Source organism: Carcharhinus amblyrhynchos, chromosome 23, assembly GCF_965287045.1.
Source record: "Carcharhinus amblyrhynchos chromosome 23, sCarAmb.v2.hapA, whole genome shotgun sequence".
Taxonomy (NCBI): Eukaryota; Metazoa; Chordata; class Chondrichthyes; order Carcharhiniformes; family Carcharhinidae; genus Carcharhinus; species Carcharhinus amblyrhynchos.
Window position 1 is genome coordinate 33,869,916 of NC_137346.1, and position 13,305 is coordinate 33,883,220.

At 43.1% G+C, this 13,305-nt stretch overlaps 1 non-coding gene across 1 annotated transcript; it reads left to right on the forward strand.

Moving 5' to 3' along the window:
• Positions 1–6,959: 6,959 nt before the first annotated feature.
• LOC145357662 (U2 spliceosomal RNA) lies at positions 6,960–7,158 on the forward strand. The gene has a single exon (XR_013889351.1). It is a non-coding gene; the product is annotated as a U2 spliceosomal RNA (small nuclear RNA).
• The last annotated feature ends 6,147 nt before the right edge of the window (positions 7,159–13,305 follow it).

The following is a 13,305-nucleotide window of genomic DNA, read 5'->3' on the forward strand; positions in this document are numbered from 1 at the left end:
AACCTTTATCTCAGATGTGTTAGTTTTACCAACAAAGTCACAACTGACATCATCCACCACTGCAATCTGAGGCTACCAAATGTATTTCATATGAGACCATTACAACCAGCAGAAAAGAATTTTCATTCCAGCTCTCAAGATTCAAATCCAGAGCCAAGAGATGAAAGGATAGTGTCCAAGTCACTACGACATCTCCAAATATGGGCACATTACAAACTTAAGGAAGTTCCATCCTGTTCTCTGTTTACACTGTTAAGATTGGTTTCAATACAAGGTATGTTTCACCTAGTCAAACATTCTTGATATGTATGTAATGTGACAGTGATAAATTGAACAGGTTTCAACTGAAAACAAATGTTGAAACGTGGCAAGATTCCACTGCAAACATTGAGTCTGGAGTGTATGTAGTCTGGCAGAGTGCAGTTGCAGCTAATCAGTTAATCTAACAAATCAATCAGCTTTCTTTTATTCATTCTTGGCATTTGGGTATCTCGGAAGGCCAGCATTTATTGCCTACCCCTTGTTGCCCTAAGATGGCAGATAAAATTCAACACAGAAAAAAGTATGAGGCAATACATTTCGATTGTTCCCAATGAGAAGAGACAACATGACTTGAATGATCCAACCTTCAAGGGAACACACAAATGCTGAAGAACTTTCACATTAGCTGTTCAAAGCTTATTGTCCTTCAGCTTGATGGAAGGTTCTATGCAGAGCAGCTTGCAATGTGACTTGGTGTAACAGACGTTCGAGTCCAATACTGCGTGTCAGTTTATAGATGATCAAATGCTTAATCCAAGTCACAGTTCAAAACAGCATAGTAGGAGATTTATTCTGCCCAATCTGCACTTTGCTTGCTTTAAAATAGGTGACAAAAAGCTGAAATATTCTCTATCCCAGTGTTGACTTCCCTAAATTTGACCAGCTCAACATTTTCCCAATTGGAGTAGGAGGAGGAGGAATTGCGGGCATAGCAGGCCCAGGCCAAACCACTACCTGAAGCAGGAGGAGGGAGATGGCCACTGGAGGCAGGAGGTGGCCAACAATCACCCTAAGGGAGTGGGGTGGTGTGCGGTAGGTGAGTGAGAGAACAGAGACCCCGGCAATTCCGGAAACGAGTGTCCTTCAAACAGAGAATAGAAGACTACAGTGCAGTACCTGTGCCATGTGCTGCAAGACTTGGCAACTTAGGTCACAGGGGGACACCCAGTCCTGGTGGTTGTGAAGGTGACAGCCGTCCTAAACTTCCAGGATGTCAGTGGGGATCTTTGAGGCATCTCACAGTTCTCTGTGTAAATGTGAGAGGGAGGTCACAGATGTCCTGTATGCCCGGGCAGCCCAGAACATTGAATTCAACATAGACTACACCTAACAGGAAGCCCAGGTTGCAGAATTTGTGGCCATTGCAGGGATACTGGATGCGCAGGGGACTATAGACTGCACCCATGTTGTCCTGAGGGCCCGAGAAGAATTCTGAAGAATGGGTTCCATTTTATCAATGTGCAGTTGGTGTGTGATCATCTGCTGCACATTATGCACGTGACAGCTTCATTTTGAGATGCTCTGATGTTCCGGGGGTCTTTGAGAAGCCCAAGGTGCAGGGATGTCTCATCGGGGACATGGGGTACCTGTTTAGGACTTGGCTGATGATGCCTTTGCAGAGGCCTGAGCCCAAGAAACAGACCCGATACAATGAGGCCCATGCTGCCACCTGGTCAATCGTGGAATGGTGCATAGAGCTCCCTAAAATGCAGCTGAGGTGCCTGGGTCACTCTGGTGGGACCCTGCATTATAGTGCCCTAACAGTGTCCCACATTGTGATGGTCTGATGTGCCCTGCACAACCTGGCACAACAGAGATTGATCTACTAGAGATGGTGGAAAGTGACCAGCTGGACATCGCTGGGGGAGGAGGCCACCCACGTGGATGTTTAGGAGAAGGATGACATTGATGACGATGAGCAATACCAACATCATCCAGGCATTGGAGGGCTGGCAACAACAGGGTCTGACATGTGAGTGCAGCCAGGGATGCCCTAATTAACACAAGGTTTGGCACCTAGGGGACCTGTATTGCTGCATATGGTTCCAACATCCTAAACAAGTCCAACTCCTACCTGGTGCATGCTGGCACTTGGGCCCACATCTGGGTGGGGGTAAAGGAGCACTAAACAATAATGCAGGGCCTCAAGGTGGAAGTGGGGGAATTTATCCTTTGTTCTGGAGATGCCATGGCACATTGTTAGTTCTTGCCCCTGCATGCCACCTGCTATAGCCAGTGGATAATTTGAGCACTTTGATTTTCACAGTAGCGGTGCGCTGAGGGCCCTCCATGGACAGCAACATGCAAGGTCCCTCCAGCGAAGGTCATGGTACAAACCTCACTGTTGGAGGCTAATCAGAGACAATTTAGTCACAGCTGTGGGGTACAGTAACATAACATGAGCAGTCATATATAACCGTGTGCCTAATTCCTCAATCTAACTGGTGCGCTCCTTTACCCATGCCATCTTGGTGATGCGACAGTATCTTAATTCTACGTGGCCTAGCATTGCGTTTTGGTTAAAGTTTGAGTTTATTTATTAATCACAATTTAGGCTCACATTAACATTGCAGTAAAGTTATTGGCGAATTCCCCTAGTTGCCACCCTCTGGTGCCTGTTTGGGTAAATGTACCTAACCAGCACGTCTTTCAGACTATGGGAGGAAACCAGAACACCTGGAGAAAACCCACGCAGACATGAGGAGAACATGCAAACTCCACACAGACAGTGACCCACAGTAATTTCAATTAACTTCATGTAACTTCAAAAGTTTGGGTGAGTCATGTGCCTATTAGAGCATTCCAGTGAGTTTAATTCAATTTTTCTTGTTGTCATGGAAGAGAAGCCAAGTCAACATTTGCAGGTGTGCTGATTGGGAGGGCAGGGGAAAGGGATGTGGGGGAATGATTATAGACAGGGGAGTGAGGAGAGGGATTGTGTGCAAAAGAGGGTCCTGGGGATAGTAGAGTGGAGGGGGGGGCGTGGTGAAATAAATACAATAATGATCATGTAACGTGAAAAAGTACTATGGAAACTAATGGGGCGAACAGACAATAAATTCCCTGAACCTGACTGATTGCATCCCAGGATTTTAGAGGAAGTAGCTGCAGAGATAATAATTGCAGTAATCTTTCAAGAATCCTTAAAATCTGGAAAGGCCTCAGTATTATGAACTGCTAATGTAACTCCTTTATTCAAAAAAGGAGAGAGACAAAAACAGGTAACTATAAGCAAATTAGCTTAACTTCTGTCACTGGGAAAATGCTAGAATTCATTATAAAAGATGTACTGGCAGAACATTTAGAAATGCATAATATAATCAACCAGAGACAGCAGGGCGCCATGCAGGGGAAATCATGCCTGATAAATTTGTAGAATTCTTTGAGGTGGTAATGAGTAGGATAGATAAAGGGGAACTAGTAGATATAACAAACTTGGACTTCCAATAAAATATCCACTAAGGTACGACACACAAGACTGCTGAATAAGGTAAGAGCCCATGATGCTGGGGTAAAAATGCTATTTTTTTTACCCCCAGCATCATGGGCTCTTACCTTATGGCTATTTTTACCTCAATGCTATTTTTGAGGGTATGAGTGTACTAAAGCAGACCAAAACATTTTTGGCTTTAGTGATATGTAGTTACAATGTGTTTAATTGTGTAATGTACAAAATGATGTGAAGTGTTATAGTAAACACTTTGGTAATTGAAGCAACGTTGTGCCCTCAACGTTAATCACTAAAGGGTTTACTATGAATTAAACACATTAAATACATATCACTGAAACCAAAAATGTTTTGGTCTGCCCCACCCTCCATGTTGCTTCCAAGGAGGTGGATGCAGCCTGCTCAACTCTCATGCTATATGGCATTGAGGAATGTGGTGGTCAGTCTTGTTGTGCAGGTACCCATTTGGGACATATTCTAGACTGCAGCCTCTGCATTCAGCAGGGACAGCTGTTGTCACTTGCATATATGGAGCAGATGAGGCTGGTGTGTCAGCAGAAGATGATGGTGCTGATAGTTCTCAGTATCTTCAATCTTTTCGCTAATCTCCTCAGCCCAGGGCTGGACTTCAGGTGGGTTTGGTAGTGTCAACTACTTGGGATGCAGCAGTCATTCACTCAAGCAACCTTTGAGTCACCAGTGTGAATGCCCTGATAAGGGAATGCAGTTCTTCATATATTACATGGATGGCAGTGCTGATACTCTGAGCAGACTATTCAGGCTACTGAATGAGCCTAGTATCCTTTGCAGGCAGATACGCTGCGCTTGCATTCACTCTGAGTGATGAACATGTTTTGTGTCTTCATGGGATTGGCCATTCTTTCAGGGTTGGAGTTCTCGAGCCAACGGGACAAGGTGGAGCTAATTACCACCCTAGACTTGTCCATCACAAAACGTAAGTGTGCATTGCCTCAGGGAACTCCACCAGATATCCACACATCTGTTGCTGTCCAAATTGTGTGCCCCAAAAGGTGACTCCATAGGCCCTAACTCTTTGCTCACGAGAGCATCATTGTGACTTTCCTCCCTCCTCTGAGGATGGCTGTGCACAGATGTCTCTGACTCAGACACCTCCTCCTGCAGTCTGGTACCATTGACTGTACACCTGTTGTACATCCCTCTGAGTTGCTAGCATTTGTGTTGTTGGAGCCTGTATGAGTCAGATGTAATGTTACTTCCTCAGATCCCTCTGCCTTCCTCTGATGAGTGATGTTATGATCCAGGGAGTTGAGGGATGGGGAGGTTGAGTGGGGTGGGTGGAAAGTGGACGGTGTTCTGAGATGCTGCCCTTCATATTGTGAGAACGTGCTATGGTCCATGCCATTGCTTTCAACTATAATTGTGTTTTCCTTCTCATGGAACCCAATCTTCACATTCCCTCGCATGGCAACTTCCCCTTTTTTTTATTAATTCATGGGACACAGGTGTCACTGGCTAGCTAACATTTATTGCCCATCCCTAGTTGCCCAAGAGCAGCTAAGGGTCAGCCACACTGCTGTGGCTCTGGAGTCACATGTTGGCCAGATTGGGTAAGGACAGCAGATTTCCTTCCCTAAAGGACATTAGTGAACGAGATGGGTTTTTTCGACAATCAACAATGCTTTCATGCTCATTAGTAGATTCTTAATTCCAGATTTTTTTTATTGAATTGAAATTGCACCATCTGCCGTGGCGGGATCCGAACCCGGGTCCCCAGAACAATAGCTGAGATTAATAATCTTCTGGATTAATCGTCTAATGATAATACCATTAGGTCTTCACTCCCCTGGCAACTTCCCCTTCTGCTCACTGAACTAATATTACTTCCACTTTTCCAAAATGCCTCTACCATCATCTTCAACACCTGCTTATAGGTGATTCTCCATCCCCAGTAATCAGATAGGTGACACGCTTGCTAACTCCATAGTGCCTCCTCCACGTTCCTTATTGCCCACAGCCTCGCAGTCCCATATCTAGTCCAGGTCAATTCCCTGGCATTATCGGCGTTCTTGCCTAGATAAAACAAGAGTAATGTTAACCTAATATTTGGTGCTACCAAGGAGAAATCTCTTGAACCTGCTACTGTATCACTGTGTATATTTGTATCACTACTATAGGCATCTACAGGAGCAGTTTGGACAAAACTGCCATGCTATGGGAGAATTATGTGCCAGACATGTTACCATAGATCTCTTTGAACTTGTGCCAAAGAGTTCACCTTGTTAGAGCACAGCAGGCCATGGAACCTCTTTCCACATTGAAACCATGATATTCCGTGGTTCCGTGGCAGAGATTACTTACTGCCATTCCCTCCTGTTTGCTGTGGGCGTGTTCCAGTGGTCACTAGGCTATAATATGGAGCAATAACTCTGGAGGTTCATCCAGAATCTGGAGGCTCAGGTCGCGAAGTGGGGTGCAGCCCAGCCCACTCTCCTGTGTAACATTTCCCTCCCATTAGACATTTTGGCTTAAGAAATGGGAAAAAAGGCACGTAAAGCTTCCAGTTTCAAATGGCCTCACATTGATGTTTGCTTATATACACAAACCATGTTCTTTATTGCATCACTGCCAAATTTTTGAGGGAGGGTGGTGATGGATGGTACATGCTGGGGGTGGGGGGGGAGGTTGTGGGGTGGGCGGGGGGCTGCGGGGGGGGGGGGGGTGGTGGTGGAATGTGTCTGGAGGAAATCTGGGTAGCCTGACTTTAGTTACTGACACTTCCAGCTGTTTTGCTGAGCTCCTGACAGACTACCCTGCTGGCCTTCTTCCTCCCTGATCACACTGCTCTGCTATGGCAGTTTGCAGCTGTAACAGTCCTGGTCAAAACTCAATTGTATAGTCACACGCTGAGAGATGGTATAAAGAGGGTAGGTGGAAGGGCAAATGAGCATGGTGAATGTGGTGTGTATCAGCCATCCCCTGAGGCATTATATTAATTTGAGTCAATACAGAATACCATGAGCAGCTGGTGATGCCAAGATGTTGTCACTTCAGTGTGTCTTGAGAAGTTTTTTAGCTTTAGCTTGGTAAAGTGTGCTCCTTCATTACAGTGTGAATAGTAAACTGCAATGACTATTTTTTCCTATTAAAAGCCCATCTCTTCCAGTATCAAAAACCAGTTGCTCAACTATTACAGTTAGTACTCAGCTGACTGTTGATTGTTGCCTCCTCCAAGTAACAGCAGCACTTCCATCCACTTCCTATCTCAGAGCAGGAACATCTTTTACATCCTGACCAAGTCTCATAGGCCACATCGAGACTACTCTACATCTTCACTACTTTCAGGGTCGATGAACCCGATTCCAGTTAGCCCCTATTTGAAATTTGACTATTTGGGGAAGTTTCTCGCAAGTCAGATTTGTGGAGTTGGGAATTTTTCTGCAAACTTGACTCTGGATTCGACACTTGTTTCAGGAACATGAACTTACAAATTGCTTCTCTGCCTTTTGGCTAAGATCAAGTGTCGTATCGACATGCTGTGCTTAGTTGAAGTTATTAGGTTACATTTTAGCTTCACTTAAAGCAATTTTTAAAACTGACATCTTGGCCTTTTGGCTAAGATGCAAATGAGATCAAGCCTTGAAGGAGGAGCTATGCCTACTCCAATCAGCTTGGATCATGTAGATCAAATCCAAGACAGGAGGTGAGAGCCGTGTCTTGTCAGCTTGGATCGGGAATGTCTCAACTTGTTGAGACTGTGAATTGGACTTGATTTGATTGAATTGGAATAAAACCAAAAAAAAGCCCTGACCAACATAGCGATTGTGCCTTATGCCACTTGTCACGTTGTCACCTGAAGTATCTGTTTCGTATCAAAATAGCACCCAATTTCTAGGATGCTATTTTGTTGCATTGTTTCTGGTAGAATTATGTCAGCTTCAGCATGACTAGTTTTCACTTTTTGCCAATTTTACATTCCAATACATTTAACCTGGTTTCCTTTGAATCAAATGAAAATTGGCTTTCCTTAATCAATTATGTCTATCAGTCATTGTGTCTTCAATTTTTCAATTTTACATTAATTTTACTTATTGTATGGTTGTTGTTTCCTCTATGGCCACTTACCATTGAATCAACTACTAAGCTTAAAGTTTACTTTATTCACCCCACTTCAATCCCCAAAACTACATCCAGCATTGGGTCACCAGGAATCTCCAAAGGGACTTAATAGAAGGCTTGAAGCAGAGAGAGGCAGAAAAAAATCATCTATTTAGCTTAAGAGTTATGAAAAATCCAAATCCAGCAGCAGAGTCAAAGAACCTGGCAACGATCGAGGAAGAATGACCAAACCTTGAAAAGGACTCAAAATCTTCAGATTAATGCACAGTAAAAAGGCAACACTGAGGAAATTCCATTTCTAGAGAATGTGAAATTTGATACATCCCACAGGCCTGGTCTGAGGTCAGCATCATTACATGTGGTGACAGCCCAGCAACAATTGAAAAGAAAATTGATGGCTCAAAAATGAATCCCCAATGGAAGGAAAGCAGTAAACAGTGTTTAATACTAACTTATGGTGATCGTTTTACAAACTTCTACAAAATTTTGGAACAACTACCAAAAAGGGTTACTTGACTGCAGAAGATATCAGAGAAAGACTGATCAGCATGAAGAAACTCCACTCCTGCAGCAGAAATTTAAAAAAATAAGGTGAGCCTCTAAAAGCTTAAAACAGCTATGGGTTCCAAATTCACTTCATCTGATTCATTTGGGCAAATGAAACAAACAGAGCAAACACAGAATTGGACATTAAAATAAAAGCCAAATACTATGGATGCTGAAATCTGAAACAAAAACAGAAAATTCTGGAAAAACTCAAGATCTAAATGCATCTATGGAGAGAGAAAATAGAATTAACGTTTCAAATCCCAGTGACTTCTTCAGAGCTAAAGACAGGTAGAAATGTGGTGGATGAATATTGAATAAGAGGGAGTATAGAAGCTGAAGCAGAGTAGAAGGTCAATGATTGATGGGAGCTAGGAGAGATTGCAATGAACAAGTGGAGGTCATGAGACAGAGGAGTCGTTAATGATGGATGAAAGAGCTGATAGTTGCGTAGCAGTAAGATATCAGAATGTCTTCATGGGAAAATAAAGGTCAGTGAAAGCAAAACTTAAGAACACGTGCTAGATGACTGGTGGGGGAGGGGAGGAAATGTTTTGCATTGGAACAAGAAATATTTTGAATATAACAAGGTCAATTTGGAGAAGAGGTTACACTTTAAAGTTGTTTGACTCAATGTTGAATCCTGAAGGCTGTAACATGCCTAATTGGAAGATGAGGTGATTCTCCTCCAGTTTGTGTTGGGCTTCACTGGAGTATTGCAGCAGACCAATGATGGACATGTGGGCATGAGAGCAAGATATTGAGTTGAAATAGCATGCAACAGAAATGTTGAGGTCATGCTTGTGGGCAGAGCGAAAGTGTTCTGCAAAGCAGTCACCCAATCTGCATTTAGTCTCCCCAGTGTAAGGGAGACCCCAATAGGAGTAGCAGATACAGAGGACCAAATTGAAGGACGTGCAAGTGAAATGTTGCCTCACCTGAAAGGAGTGTTTGGGGGCCTTGTATGGCGAAGAAGAAAGAGATAAAGGGGCAAGTGTTGCATCTTGCGTGATTGCAAGGTAAAGTGATGAGAAATTGGAGGAAGGGACCAGGATGTCTTGGAGGGAGTATGTAGTGTGCTAATGAGAGGGATGCGAGGAAGATGTGTTTCATGGTGACATCATGCTGGCATTGATGGAAATGGCAGACGATGATTCTTTGAATATTGAGGCTGGTGGTGTGGTAAGTGAGGACAAGGGTGACCCTATCATGAATCAGGGAGGGAAAGGGAGGTTGGCAGAAGTGTGGGGAAATGGGTTTTTGTCCTGTCAACCATTGAATGGGGGAGGAGGGGTGGGGGAGAACCTTGGATAAAGAAAAAGATAGACAAGTCAGAAGCACTATTTTTGAATGTGGCATCATCCGAACGAATGTAACAGAGTCAGAGGACCTGGGAGAATAGGATGGAATCCTGTCAGGAAGCAGGATATAAGGAGCTGTAGTTGAAGTAGTTGTTGGAGTCAGTGGGCTTGCAATGAATATTGGTAGTCAGCTAGTACTAGAATTGGGCATTATGGAGGAAGAGATTTTAAGATTCAGGATTGGATCAGATTCTACAATAAGTCAGATACTAAACAAGTCAATACACTAGTGCACTCTATTGGAGCAATAATGATATGATAGCAAGTTGAGGCATTAAAGAAACATTAGACAAATTTGAAGATATAATAAAAGCCTTTCATATTATTTTAACTCATGAAGTAACAAGATATTAGAAAGAGCCAAGTTTAGCAAAAGGATGCAGAAACCTGATGAACTCATGGATACCTTTATCAATGATCTGTATTGACTGGCTGAAGGTTGTGAATATGAGCTGAACTGATATGAGACAGCATTGTAGTCATGGTGACCCTACCTAATCTACTGCAATCCAATATCAAGGGTGTAGAATTAATTGTTGAACAGAGCCAGGTGTGCACAGTGCACAAACCAGTCCAAAAGGAGCCCCTTATTCCCATTCAGTTTCCTACCAGACCATGTGAACGTCTAGGAATAGATCTACTTATGTACAACAGGAAATTCTTCCATTGTCTGTGACTGTTTTTCCAGATAGATCGAAGTGAAATGCTTGCACACTTTGAGCGTTGAATTAGTCAATAGGTTGTTGAAAGTAATTTTGTAACAAATGGCACTCTAGACCAAATGGAGACCACAGCCTGCAATTTACTAATGATTACTTCATCTATTTCTATGGATTTCTACACTTCATCAGTTCCCTGAAGTATCCCCAATCCAATGGCAAGGCAGAAAATGGAGTCTGGACTATTAAAACCTTGAACAAGAGTGAGAATTTTCTAATGGCATACACGTCTATGGCCCTGCATTGTGGATTGGAACAGTCTAAACTGATGGGCAAGAAGCTTCAAACACAGCTTCTAATTTTGTTCAAGAAATGAATTCCACGATTAGCAGTCCAGGACTATCAGATGGTTCAGGACTGCAAATAGTCCCACAGAAACAGCAAGCTTCCACTTACATTTGGAGATGTTGCACCAGAAAACTTGCCTAAACTGAACGAAGGAGACAAGGTTTGGATAAGAGACTGAGGCAGAGAAGGTACCATTGTCCAAAAGGATGACAATTTACAATAGTCTTATTTAATATATACGCAGAAGGTACAATGAGTAGGAATTGGAGAAATCTTATTCTTATTTAAACAGCAAAGAAAAATACAGCACATGAACAGGCCTTTCAGTCCTCCAAGCTTGTGCCGATCATGCTAAACTAAAGAAAATATCTTTTCCCCTTAATCCCTCCGTTTTCCATCCCTATTCATGAACTCATCCAGATGCCTCTTAAATGTTGCTAATGTCTGCTTCCATCACCTCCTCTGGCTGCCCATTCCAGGTACTAACCACTCTCTGCCTGAAAAACTTCCCCGCACTTCTCCCTCCAACTTTCCCCCTCTCACCTTGAACCTATGCCCCCTTGTAATTGACACTCGCACCCTTGGAAAAAGCCTCTGAGTATGCTCCCTGTCTATGCTGCTCATAATTTTGTAGACATCTATTAAGCCTCTCCTCAGTCTCTGTCTTTCCAGTGAAAACAATTCTAGTTTATTCAACCTCTCCTCATAATCAATACCGTTGAGACCAGGCAATATCCTGGTGAACCTTCTTTGCATTCTTTCCAAAGCTTCCATGACATTCTGGTGGTGTGGTGACCAGAACTCCAAATGTGGTCTGACAAAGGTTTTATATAACTGCAACAATTCTTTCCAGCTCTTGTACTCAATGCCCTGGCTGATGAAGGCAAGCATGCCACAGATTTTTTAAAATCAGTTTGGCCACCTGTGTTGCCACTTTTAGGGAACTATGAACCTGCGCGCCCAGATCCCTCTGTATGTTAATGTTCCTAAGGGTTTTGTCATTTACACTTAAATTTGATCCTCCAAAATGATCACCTCGCATTTGTCTAGATTAAACTCCATCTGCCATTTCTGCCTCTATCTATATCATGTTTTACCCTCTGACAATCTCCGGCACTGTCAGCAATTCCACCAACCTTCGTTTCATTCACAAACTTACTAATCAGACCCCCTACATTTTCTCCCAGATCATTTGCATATGCTACAAACAACAGAGGTCTCTGCACTAATACCTGCAGAACTCACAAGCTACAGATTGCCATTCTGAAAAACACCCTTCCGTCACTATTCTCAGTCCCCTATAACCAAGCCAATTCTGTATTAATCTAGCCACCTTAACTCGAATCCCAAGTCATTTTAATTTTTGTACCATTTAAGACCTTGTCAAACGCCTTCTCAGACAGAGCCTTCCAATACGCATTTGGAAAAACCAAATGTTGAGAGTCAAGCTGACGATGCACTGGCTGCTGCAACTCTTACCAAAACCAACCAAATCAAAGCAAAGAAGTCCAATGGGAGACTACAGATCTTTCAAGCCTCACAAGGACATGATCAGGAAGAGTCATGAAACCTCCAAATCAATCAAACTTAAGAAGTCAGGGGTAGTATATAAATACAATATATATTTTCATAGAATTATAGAAACCAAACAGTGCAGAAGGAGGTCATTTGGCCCATCGAGTCTGCACCGACAACAATCCCAACCAAACCCTATCACCATAATCCCACATATTAACCCCGCTAATCCTTCTAACCTACACACCCCAGGATACTAAGAGGCTATTCAGCATGGCCAATGCACCTAACCTGCACATTTTTGGACTGTGGGAGGAAATTGGAGCACCCTGAGGATACCCACACAGACACGGGGAGAACATGCAGTCTCCACACACTGAGCCAAGCCGGGAACCAAACCCAGATCCCTGGAGCTGTGAGGCAGCAGCATTAACCACCATCCTATTCCAAAGGCAAGGACTTGGGGGGAGATGTAGTATTTGGGTGTTCAGGGTTGAAAGGCTTAAGGGTTAATGTGGACTGAAGAATAGTATCACCAACATGATGACATAAGAGAGACCCACATGTTTAGGAGTCCTGAAGGAAAGAGCTCATGGCTAAGTTTGAGTAACAACTATAGTCTTATATATATTTTAAATAGTTGTATTCATCCAAAAAAAAGTTATTGTACAGATGTATCTAGCCACTGCAAACATTTATTAGCCAGTTACAAACAACATACAACATTTCCCACACATGCGGTTATCCCAGACGTCTGAAGCATCCAGAACCATTCACATCATGCAGGTACCACTGGTCACAAGCTTTGGCAGTCTCCCTACATTAAGTACAATGGCTGGATCTTTCGGTCCCACCTGCTATGTAAGCAGAAATTCCTGCCTAAAGACAATGGACTTTTTGCTGTTGATGAGGTCACGTAACGAGGAACTCATGAACTGGCCTGAGGAGGCCGTCACTTTTGGCAGTGAAAATTGCCCAGTCTATCTTTGATTATCCTGGAAGGACAAACATTTTAACAATAGGTTCCATGCTGCCACTATTCAATCGTAGCACAGGTGCTGCTGTCAAGACAAAAAGATGTTATACTTATCACACAATTGAGTAATGTGTTATATGGATTTCAGTGACTGGCGGATCATATCAACAGCATGTCCCAGCCCATGATTTCAAAACTCAAATCACAGTGTTCAATGTTAGATGTGATTTCATGATTGGGCCACATTTGCTCAATAATCCTCAGTGTGCTAAGAATTACTGGCAACTAATTTAAGATTGCCAGTTGGGCTCG